The following is a 12,579-nucleotide window of genomic DNA, read 5'->3' as shown; positions in this document are numbered from 1 at the left end:
TGTTGTATGAAGTATGCCCAAAGTCATATTGCTCTGTGGTGTCCAGTCCACGCAGTTCCTGACTTTCTACCTACTTTCCTGGAGGAGTAACTAAAACATACAGCTCACCAGTGTGCCATCTTGCCCCGCCTCTCTCTGTCTGTTCTTTTGTGTGTAGGATTTCAGTTGTCTTGTTCTCCAGTTCCTGAGTGTTTTTTTCTGCCTCTTGAGATCTGCTGCTATATGTCCCCATTGTGTTTTTCAAGTCCGGTGTTGTGCCTTTCATTTCTATAGATTCTGCCAGTAGTTTTTTCAAACTTCCTATTTCTACCTTACATTTGCCCAGCGTTTTCTTTATAGCCTTCATCTCTTTTACCATATCTTCCCTGAACTTGTTGATTTGGTTTTTTATTTGATTTAGCATATTTCTTTGAAAGTCTTTGATAGATTGTTTCATTAAAGTGAAACAATATCTGAACTGTATGTTGATTGAGGTGTAAGTTTGTTACTTTGACTGGGCCATATCTTCATTTTTCCTAGTGTAGATTGTAGTTTTCCATTGTCTAGGCATCTGGTTTCCTTGGTTACCCCAATCAGATTTTCCCAGACCAGAATGGGTTCAGATCTCAGAATGGGGTTATATTCATTTTCAAGTCTCCCTGCGGCTGTGTCTTAGAGATTGACAGTCTTTCCTGTGAGGTCTCTGGTGCTGTGTTTTTCCTAACCTGCCCAGCAGGTGGGGCCTGTCAACCTGTCGCTCCTGACTGGTGTAAGGAGGTATGGCCCCTTTCGTTTCTGTTTTGGCTGTTTTCCTCCAGGCTCTGGGGTCTGGTTCTGAAGGGAAGGTGGGTAGTAGAGCTCAGCCGCACCTCCTTTGTGTTAGGGAGGATACACCCCCTAGGGAGTTATCATGTGCATTTGAATAGCTCCTTTGTCTCTCTGACTCTGCTATCTCCACTCCTGTCTGGTTCAGAGCACTGTGAACTGAAAATGGCTGAGGCTTTCTCCACTGAGCTGCTCAGGTTGAGAGAGAGAAAAAGGGACAGAAAGCCCCCTTTCAGAGCAAGTCCACAGCCCCCCAGTTTCACCTGTTGACCAAAGGTAACATCTGGTCTTCTGAGCTCCCCCTCCCGGGACAGAGCAGTCTTCTGGGTCTTTAAGGTCAGTCGTCACTAAAAGCCTCTGTCTGCTTGCTAGCAGTTTGTAGCTTATATTCAGCAGTCCACATTTGTTAATTAAAACCCCAGTTGGAACTGGGCTGAGCTATATTTGCTTGCTGGAAGAGTGCTGCTTTTTACCACTGTGACATTTTGCAGGTCAGCTTGCTGTTTGGGGAGAGGGCTCCTGGTGCATTTCCTCAGTTTTTACTTAGAGATTTTGTGTTGCGATCTCAGGCATTCCTCCCAATCCATGTTGGTGTATGATGTGTGGATAGTCACGGTTGTCCCCCAGCAGTTATTCCAGACTTTTTACTAGTTGTTCCTTGTTGTTTATTAGTTGCTCCAGGGGACTAACTAAATTCCACTCCTCTCTATGCCACCATCTTGCCTCCTTGTCATTCCAGTTTTTTGCCAAACTTTTCCATGCAACTTCTAGGAGAATCCTCAGGAAGTATATATTTGTACAGTATATCCTGAGTTAGTATACATACATAACTAATTTTCTATAACTTTGATACCTGAAGAACAGTTTGATGGGATATAATATCTTTGGTTTATATATTCTCTCTTTAAGTTTCTCATAAATGCTGCTATATTGTTTTCTTGCTTTCTCTATTGTTCTTGTGAAGTCAGATGGCCATTCTTGTCTTTGTAAGTTGTTTCATTATTTAGCCAGAAGGTCCTGAGGATTTTTATATATCTGTAAAATCTAATATTTATTACACTAGGATATGTCTTAAAATTGATTGTTCTGGGCAATTTTCCCCAGGACCTAATGGAACCTTTCAACATGTAGATTTTGGTTTTCTCTTAATTCTGAAAAAGTTTATTGGATTATAATTATTCATTTTAGTTCTCATCCACTGTTTTACTTTTTCCTTCTGGGATGCCAATTATATACCTCCTTTTGCTTGCCTTCCACTTCAACAAAATTTTTCTGACTTTTTTCTTTTTTTGTTTTTAAATCTCATTTTCATTCTCTTGACTGCTTTCCAGCTTTTCTTCAATTTTGTTTATGACATTTATTAAAGTGTAATTTGAATCTGTGTTCCTTTGGGCATGATGCAATTTAGTCTTCATTTATGATATGATTTTGTCATTCTTTTCTATTTCTGTCCTAAGTTCAAGCAATACTGATTTATTTACCTCCTGAACCTCACCCCCATTTCTGTTGTTAGTTTTATGTAATTCTGATTCAAAGTGTGTTTTCCTATTCCCAAATGAGTGTTAAAGGGTTTTTAATTCAGTATGGAGTGTTGTGTTATGGTTATCTTCAGCTTCATTTGTGGTGGTTGGGGGAAAATTTTCATCAGCATAAATGCTTCCATTTTCATTCCTGACTTTTTACAATGTATGCTTTATCTTTGTTGACCCCTATGCATTTGAACTTTTTCAGTTGAGAAAGACCTTCCCATGCTACTGGACAAAAATTCAGGCAGTGCCCTTGACTTTTCTGGTGTAGAAAGTTCTATAGTCATTTTAAGTTGTGAATACTGTCTAAATTCATTAGTTTAAAATGATCACGCATTTGTAATAATTCAAGCTTCCAACCTTATTCAAAGGGGAAAATATTCACTTTCTTCCCATCTGGTATCTGTAAAATTGGTTGGCACCCTCTTTTGGGAGAAGAGGATAGAGTTGCCCTTTATTTTTCATTTAGCTCCATTCCTGTTTGCTAGCTGTGATTAACAGGCCTTCAAGAATTGCAGACAGGGTTGAAGAGAGAGAGGTAAAGGAGCAAAAAATTTTTAACTGACCAGTAATGTTTTCAGTTGGCTTTGCACTTCTTGGATCTGGTTATGTTTGAAAATGACTCTCCTCTGGAGCATTTGCATGATATATCAGAGAGTCCCTCACCCAATTGCTGGTGAACTTTTTTTGCAGTTCCTTTTATAAAGGCAAATATATTCTCTTATAGCAGTCACCCTGTACTTCAGCTTTTGGAAGTCTAGAGCTCCAACTCATCATTTTCATTGGTAAGGCCAGATTTCACTCAGGCTTCTATTTGTGCCTTAAGACCCATCTAAGGCAATCCTTAAGCATTTTTTCTCTCATTCAAGGTTCACAGCTGGCTCAGAAGAAACATAATTTGTTCAAATCTTGGCAGTGCAGACCAATCCCCAAATATTAGCAACTTTGCATCATTCCTCTGCTTACACAACTATTCAGCCCTTCTCTGATCTTCCAGCTTTCCTGAATGGGGATCAATTAACTGTGAACCTTCTCATGACTCTTTAAATAGTAGGGACTAGCATCTATCTCTCCAAAACGTCACACCAATGCCCACCTCACCAGGATCAAGGTGAGATTTGGGCATGTCACACTCCTCATCCTTGGGGAAAGTGGAAATTTGAGTCAGAGTCACCAACAGATCTCTAAAAAAATCTCCTTTTAATGTTCTCTTATTTCCAGCAACTCAACCCTAACATTGATGTTCCTCTATAAGAGTGAGAAGTTTAGGGTCACATATCCAGTTTTCAGGGAACTCCTTGTAAGTTCTGCATATAGTTGAGAACCTCATTTAGAGTGCAGTATCTGTGGTATCTTGGTGTCTCAGTCAAAACTCTTAATATAAATTCTTTTTAAAATAACATGGCACATGATTTTTTATGGTTTAGTTACCTTAATCCAATTGTAAGTAATGTTTTGCTACACATTGGCTTGGCTCATTCCACTTAGTGGTCATGCTAATACCAAGCAGTTTTCTCCAATGAGTCTAACCAGAATGTTCAATCTAGTTACATATACTTCACAAAGCAGTAAGACCTAATAATAACAAGCATTTAGCTGGCTCTTACTATAAGCTGGGCACTGTTCTAGGTACTTTAAATGTATTAATTCATTTATGTCTCACAGCAAAACTATGAGGTAGGTATTGTTATGATCTCCACATTACAGGTGAGGTTTTGGAGAAACAGGGTGGTTATGTATTTGTCCAACATATAAAACTAACAAGTAGTGGGGTTAGGAATTATACTCAGGCAATCTGACTTCAGAGCCTATGCTTTTAACCATTCCTTTATATTAAATTTGGAGCTTATACAACTTAGGTATTTGCAAAAAGACTCACATGAGGTTGCTTTTGCTTCAGTGAATTGAGAAATGAAATATATTGATATGTCATTTACGTGATTGAGATGTCAAGTCTTTGCTGTAATATCTAACTCTATAAATGTAGTATGTTTAGATACCTTAAAAAGGTCTTGCTTGGATTTTAGTTTTAAATTTAGAACATGTGTTGAATATAGCATGAGATTATCCTAAGTTTGATTATACTATTGTCTTGGGTTAATATAAATAGAGTAAATTAAATAAATTTATAAAACTTATTTTCATTAAGATGATAACAAAACTAAAGAGGCCAGTTCCAGAAAAATTCCAGTGTTTAAAACTAGGGAGGAATTACATTACTGATGGAGACTTTATAATATATTCTTTTTTTTTTTCTTTTCATGAAAGTTTCCCTTGGTTCCATTCCCGCTGTATTTGAGGGCTGGTTGCACTGAGAAAGAAAAGGTGGAAGCAGGTGAGAAAAGCAACATGAACCAGCCTGCAGATCCAGAGTCACTAGCTGTCAGAAATCAGTTTTCTACTGAAATCACTAGTGAGAAATCAGTTTGCTACTACCTTCAGAGTTGGGTTGATTTCTTGGAGATCTGATGTTTGCACTGTCCTATGAGGTTCCACATTTCTTTTTTTAATTTTGGGGCTAGGGATGAATAAACATCAGGAGTTATGAAAAGAGTGGGCTTAGCAGCTAATAACTTCATGTTGATTAAGTGTGTACTAAGCAAAGTATGAAATACATGCAAGACAAAGGCACGTCCTGGTAAATTTTTTATATTAATCATGGATATAGCATTAAAGCAGAGAATCTTGTTAGCACAAGGCTGCTACACCTGGCAAGCTGGCCACTTTATAACTTTAGTAGTTCTATTTGCATAGACTATTCTGTGAACATGCCCCCTAGAGCTGTGCATTGTGGTGGCCCTGGTAGCAAGATCATCTGGCTTTGTTAGTGAACTTCAACAGTATTGCCTGGTTAGCTAGAGGGAAGGTTATAGGAAATGATGAGGGATTTTTCTGAGGCAGGGTGTTTATATTTTATCCAAATAAGGCATAAATCCATGAACCTCCAATTATAGTGGTCAGATCAGAGCTATTAAAACAAAATGTCATGGATCTGCATTGCTTCTGGCTTCAATAAGTTGTCACAGTAATAGTTGGAAATTACCTGCAAGAAGCTTTGTGTGGCAGTAGTTCAACAGCTGACAACTCTTATCACCTTTCCTAATGACCCCTAAATGTAGGCAATCTCATAGAAACAAGGACTGATAGAGCTAGAATGCACCAAAATAGTATTTGACTTTTGATATAGAATTCCTGGGCCTGAATCCCTGGTTCTAATTTCACATTTATTGACTGTGTGGGTTTGGGCAATTTACTTTTCTGTGTTACAGTTCTCTCATCTCTAAAACAGGGTTAAATAATAGTACTTACATTTATTGTGTTGTTTTAATTCTTGCATGAAATGATATATACAGAAAATTCATATCCCAATTTTTGGCACACTGTAAACTCTCACTAAATGTGTACTAGTGGTTTTCAGAGTTCTTTTTCTCATGAAATATGGTGTTTAAATGACTCTCTGAAGCTCCATCTGAATAAACAGTAAAATCAAAGTTTCTCTGGTTGAAGTTTATTTGGGAACCTCGTGGCTGTTCCTAGGAACCCTGAGGGTCACTCAGACTCCATTTGGAAACCCACCAGTTGTCTACTGTTTGTGATCTATCCATCCATTTTACAGATGAGGTAAACCTCTCTGGTTTACTTTCTGGGAGCTGTCCTTCTATGTTATGGCCAACTCGTATCTCCATCTTTGGGAAAAGATGAAGGCAAAATTGAAATTTCCTAAGTCTGTATTCTCTAATCTTTCACTATTTGCACTGTTTATTAATAAAGCCAGACTAAAGCCTGTTTTACCAGAACTACCAAGTTCTAATGGAAAGGGAACTGGATTTGGAATTCAGTTGTGGGATCTGTTATGTATCTACTACTGTCTCCTACATAATATCTGAGTTAATCTGGGAAGTTTACATAACTCCTCTGTGCCTCAGTTTCCTTATTTGTGAAATAGGTTTAATAATGCTCTTGCTACAGTATTGCTGTAAGGATGACTTAATAATCAATTAACTCATACCTCGTGCACTATCTGGCACACTGACACACAATAGATGCTGGTTATGTTAATTTCCAATCTAGTTTTATTTTACTGTGTGAAACAGAGGACAAATTGTATTCACTGTATACTGGCTTAGAGAGTAAAGAAATTCACATCAGTTTGGCAGAATCTTCTATATGTAGGACCTTTTAATTTGTGGATAGAAAAGTAGCAACAAGCCAGTCTGTAAGAGATGGGTTCAACCTATCATTTCAAAAATGTGCATAATTTGAATTTGGGGTAAACAGAAATACTGTTCATAAATGGTTGAAACTATGAAGCTGTTCTCTGTTTGCATGAAATGTTTATCCTCCTTAATTGTTACAAAATCTATGCAAAGCAGCAGAGTAGCACATACAGATTTAAAATAAATATTTCTTGGTGGCAATGCTAATATTGTACTTAGGGATGCTACTTCACTGACTCATTTGATCAATCTGGTTGATCTCAAGTTAAAAAATAGAAGCATTTCTAAAGTCCCATGATTGTTTTCAGAGAGTTTTAATATATTTTCTATGTATTACTTGATTGCAGTGTCAGCATTTTAGAGAAAAATATATTGCAAATTTTTCAGTCCATGAATAAAGCTTTATATGCTGATACTTAATGTTATTTAATAAGAAATCTACCCATGTAATCATTTTCCAGTGGCCACAACTTTTTGCTAATCGTGGTTTCTTTATTTTGAGTGATTTCTCATAGATTTTGGAAATCTGTACTGTCCCTCATGAAGGGACCCTATTGCCAAATCCTTTTTAATGAATTTTGTATACATATGTTCTCACACTTCCAAAGACTTAGTTATAATTTAAAATCAGAAGACATGGATTTCAATTCTATTTTCTATTCATGTAACTTTGGATAAATCACATAATTTCCCTAATGCTCAATTGCCATGTCTTTAAAATGATAATAAAGAACTCAGTCTTTTCACTGGATTATTATAATATATGAGATTGTGTAGAAGAATGTTTTCTAATTGTAAAATGCTATACAAATATGTTGCCTTTTCTTTCTCTGTTGGCAAAGGGATAAGGAAAGTGTAAGTAGGTATGCTATTGCTTTAACAAGGAGTTTCTTTTATTTCAAAAATAAATATTCAGGTAATACTACCTTTCTTATGATGTGTTGATATTTCTGCATCCTTCCAAATTTAGTGATTCTGGAAGACAGGGAAATGAATATAATTTTAAGAATCTAAATCAGCAATTTTTAGTTTGTGCTCAGATGAAAATCTAGGGCATGATGTGAATCTGACTTCAGTTCTGTCAATGAAGCTGTGTTCCCTTGGATAATCCACAGCAGATACTTTTTAAAGATTAATTATGCTCAAATTACTGTGCCATCCTTGCTCTCAAGGTGCCATCCTTGCTTTTAAGGAATTAATAGTCTAAATGTAGTATTAAGTGTGATACAATGAGAATTACAAAATGGTGGTAATTGCACTGAGTCACAAAAAAGCTGGGGGGACTTTAAAGGAAGGAATGATTAATTCCATTAGGAGAACTCTAGTAGTGGCATTAGAGATTGAATTGGAATTAGAAGAAAGGATTCATCGGATTGGGCAGTGAAAGGGAGAAATAGTGTGGAGATTACAAAATGTGAGGAGTGTTTAGAGAGTAGAAAGGATCCAGTTTTAACTGGAAAATATAATAAAAAGTTAAGAAATAGAGATAATATCTTCAAAAATATATTGAAGCCATATTATGTACAAAATTCTGCATAATTTTTAGATAACACAGAGTCTTTGAATATTTTTTATCTGACAAGTAGCATGGTCGAAGCTGTACTTTAGGATAATAAATCTTTGGTAGTAGGTATGATGGATTAGAGACGGGAAAACCCTGACATGGCGAGGCCAGTTAAGAGGCTATTTCATAGTCTGGGTTAAAGGTAAGGAAGGTTTGAAATGCATTAATAGTTCTGGAAGTGGAGGCAAATGTCTAGATGTAGCTGTATTTCTATAGAAATTGGTGACTTTTCAGATGTAAGGGGTTAGAAAAGACTTGTTGTATATTATGGTTTTGAGCCAGAGTAGCTTGGCTACAGGTATTTTGGCTGTAAGGAAGAGCGAGTCATTCAAGCTACCATATGGAAAAGAATAATACAGTTGGAACTACAGCCAAAATGGCATCGGGAACCACAGAACTAAGTTAATAAAAATCTTTCTCTTTTCCTCTTCTTTCCTCCCCTTTTCCCTCCCCTTTTCTTTCTCCCCCCCCCCCCCCTAATGTCTCATCCCTTTTGAGGATCTCTCTTGTCTTTTCTTTCTGTAATTTGACTTCTTTTGCATACTCAGTTCCCAAGCAGTCACTCTGGCCCTTAGCTATATTCTAAACGTTATAATCCTAAGTGTCCAGGAAAAAAATTAGATTGGCCCTTTCCATCCTTCTAAAGCAAGTCACGATAAGTTAGGATGCCTGTCAACCTGTGTATAGTTGCTTTTGCATCAAGGGCCTAGGTCTGATCTATAATGGCTGGGGAGTGTTTGTTGGGGGAGGGAGGTCATGTGGTCTCTGTACAATCAATTGGATGTGTAGAAATATGGGTGAGGCAGTGTATCAGTTGGGTTCTATCAGAGAAACAGAACTAGTGGGGTATGTGTATATTCTTAATATGTTTATTAAGTGATATATTGCAAGGAATTGCCTTACACAATTTTGGGGGCTGACTAGGCAAGCTAGCAATCCTTAGGGCAGGCCATCAGGAAAGGTAGGCTAGAAATTCTCTGGAAGGAGCTGATACATCATTCCACAGGTGGGATTAGTTCTTTCTCAGAAAACCTTAGTTTTGTTCTTAAGGCCTTTCAACTGGTTGGATGAGGCCCACTCAAATTATCAAGGATAATCTCCTTTACCAAAAGACTAAAGGGTAATGGATTGTAAATGTTAATCATAACTACAGAATACCTTCACAGCAATACCTAGATTAGTGTTTGAGCAAGTAACTGTGGATTGTAGCTGTATCCTTCAGTGTTCTCCAGAGAGAGAAAACAAATAGGAGATTATATATATAGTTTATGTGTTTGGCTGACATGATTGTTGGGGCTCGTAAATCTGAAATCCATAGGGAAGGCTGACAGGGTGGAAACTCAGCAGGAGTTGATGTTGCAGTTTTGAGGCAGAATTTCTATTTCTCTGGGAAATTTCAGTGTTTGCTCTTAAGGCCTTTAACTGATTGGATGAGGCCCGCTCACGTTATCCAGAATAAACTTCACTTATTGTCAACTGATTATAGATGTTAACCACATCTACAAAATACCTTCATAGCAACATCTAGATTAGTATTTGATTAGATAACTGGGTACAATAGCCTAGCCCAGTTGACACATAAAGTTAACCATTGCAGGCAGGTACTCTAAAACATACACAACAGACTGTCTGTATAAGAAAATGGAAATGCATTAGAAGAAAAAATGTTGAGCCTGGTTTTGCACGTGTACCTCTGAGTCATTGACATAATGTCTTTGTGCTTCTGTACAAAGGGGTTGTTCTAAATGGTTTCTGAGGTTTCTTTCAGTTATAAAATAATTTCTGTTATTATCATGTGTAAAGGCAGTAAAGACGATTAACAAAAGGCAATTGTTATTGCAAAGAGAATAAGCTTGTAAAATTGACAGCTTTTCCTATTCATCATCTTCCCCTAAAAGAAAGATAGTAGGATGAATTAATTAAGGTAGAGAAAAAAGGCATTTATTTAGTCATTTACTCAACAAACTTTTTGGTGCATGCTATAGGTCACCCACTAAGTTAGGTGTTAGAGATATAAAGTGAAATATGATCCAGTCCTGCACTCAAGAAAACATAACTATAATCTAATGGTGGAAAGCAAATCAATCATTTCGGTATAGCATGATAAGTGATATGATAGTCACGGGTACAGTCCTGAGAATATGCATCTGAATCAGGTCAGGGATTCAGGGAAGACTTCTGGGGAGACATACATTTTGAAATGAAATCAAAGGTAGGGATTAAGGTAAATGAAAAAGGTTGCTACAGGGAAGGGAAGCTGGTGGTAATTGGCATTAAGGGGGGTAGACAAAACTTTTCATAGCTTCTGCCACAGACTGGTAAGTTCTATAGAAAAATTGTAAAAAAAATTCAGTGGGCTAATTTTGTTTATTGTAACTTTTTTTAATTTGAGAAGTTGTTGGTTTATAGAGCAATCATAAATAAAATACAAGATTCCCACATACTACCCCACCACCAACAGCTTGCATTGGTGTGGAACATTTGTTATAAATTATGATAGCACATTTTTATAATTGTACTATTAATTAAGTCCATGGTTTAACTTAGGTTCACTGTTTGTGTAGTGTAGTTCCATGGATGTTTTAAATTTTTTTTTTCTGTTACCATATATACAGTCTACCATTTCCCCTTTTAATTGTATTCAGTTATATATTTCATTGCTGTCAAATGTGTTCACAGTATTATGCTACCATCTCCACCATGCATTACCAAAACATTTCCATCATTCCCAATAGGAGCCCTGTACATTTTCAGCCTTAACTTCCCATTTCCTCTCCCTAACCCATCCCCTGGCAAACTATACTCTAGATTCTGACTCTATGAGTTTGCTTATTCTAATTATTTCAAAACAGTGAGATCATACAATATCTGTCGTTTTGTATCTGACCTATTTTACTCAACATGATGTCTTCAAGGTTCATCCATGTTGTAGCCTGTATAAGGAATTTATTCCTTTTTACAGCAAAATAATATTCTATTGAATGTACATACCATATTTTGTTTATCCATTCATTGGTTGAAGGACACTTGAGTTGCTTCCATCTTTTGGCAATTGTGAATAATGCCATTATGAACATCAGTATGCACATATCTGTTAGAGTCCCTGCTTTGAATTCTTCTGGGTATATACCTAGTAGTGAGATTGCAGGGTCATATGATAGTTCTATATGTAGTTTTCTGAGGAACAGCCAAACTGTCTTCCACAGTGGCTACACGATTTTACTTTGCCACTAGAAATGAATGAGTGTTCCTATTTCTCTGCATCCTCTCCAACACTTGTTGTTTTCCATTTTCATAATAGCAGCCATTCTAATGGGTGTGAAATGGTATCTCATTGTGGTTTTGATTTGCATTTCCCTGATGGCTAATGATGTTGAGCATATTGCCATGTGCTTCTTGGCCATTTGTATATTTTCTTTGGAGAGATTCTGTTAAAGTCTTTGGCCCATTTTTAAATTGGGTTGTCTTTTTGTTGTTAAGTTGAAGGATTTCTTTGTATATTTTGGATATTAATCCTTATCAGATATGTGGTTTCTAAATATTTTCTTCTATTGTGTAGATGATTGTTTTAGTTTCATGATGAAGTTCTTTGAGAACCAAGAAGTTTTTAATTTTGAGTAGGTCCCATTTATTTATTTTTTTCTTTTGTTGCTTGTGCTTGGATGTAAAGACTAAGAAATCAATGCAAATCACAAGGTCCTAAAGATGCTTCCCTATGCTTTCTTCTAGGAATTTCATAGTTCTAGCTCTTACAGTAAGGGCTTTGATCAATTTTGAGTTGATTTTTGTATATGGTATGAGGTAGGGGTCCTCCTCCCTTTTTTTTGCAAATGAAGATCCAGTTTTCCCAGCACCATTTGTTGAAGGGACTATTCTTTCCCAATTAAGTGATCTTGCCACATTGTCAAAAATAAGTTCGCCTTAAATATGAGGTCTGATTTCTGAGCTCTCAATTCTATTCCATTGGTCTATATGTCTGTCCTTATATCAATACCATGCTGTTTTTTAAAAAAATTTTAACACTTTTTTTGAGATATGATTCACATTTTAGACAATTCACACATTTAAAGTATAGAATTCAATGGTTTTTAGTGTATTCACACAGTTGTGCATCGGTTACCACAAATTTAGAACATTTGCGTTATCCCAAAAAGAAATGCCAAACTCCCAGCTGTCCCACCCTCCAACCTTCTCCTCCATCTCTAGACAGCCATTAATCTTTTTTAATGCAATTTTATTGAGATATATTCACACACCATATAATCCATCCAAGGAATACAATCAGTGGCTCACATTATCACCATGTAGCTGTGCATTCATCACCAGAATCCATTTTAGAAAAGTTTAATTACTCCAAAAAATAAAAATAAAAAGAATACCCAAAGTCTCCCATATCCCTTATGTCCCCTGTTATTTATTTATTTATTTATTTATTTATTTATTTATTTATTTATTTATGTTTGTCTTT

Source organism: Choloepus didactylus, chromosome 8 (assembly GCF_015220235.1).
Source record: "Choloepus didactylus isolate mChoDid1 chromosome 8, mChoDid1.pri, whole genome shotgun sequence".
Lineage (NCBI taxonomy): Eukaryota > Metazoa > Chordata > Mammalia > Pilosa > Megalonychidae > Choloepus > Choloepus didactylus.
The sequence above is the reverse complement of the archived record's forward strand: the minus strand, read 5'-3'. Positions refer to the sequence as shown.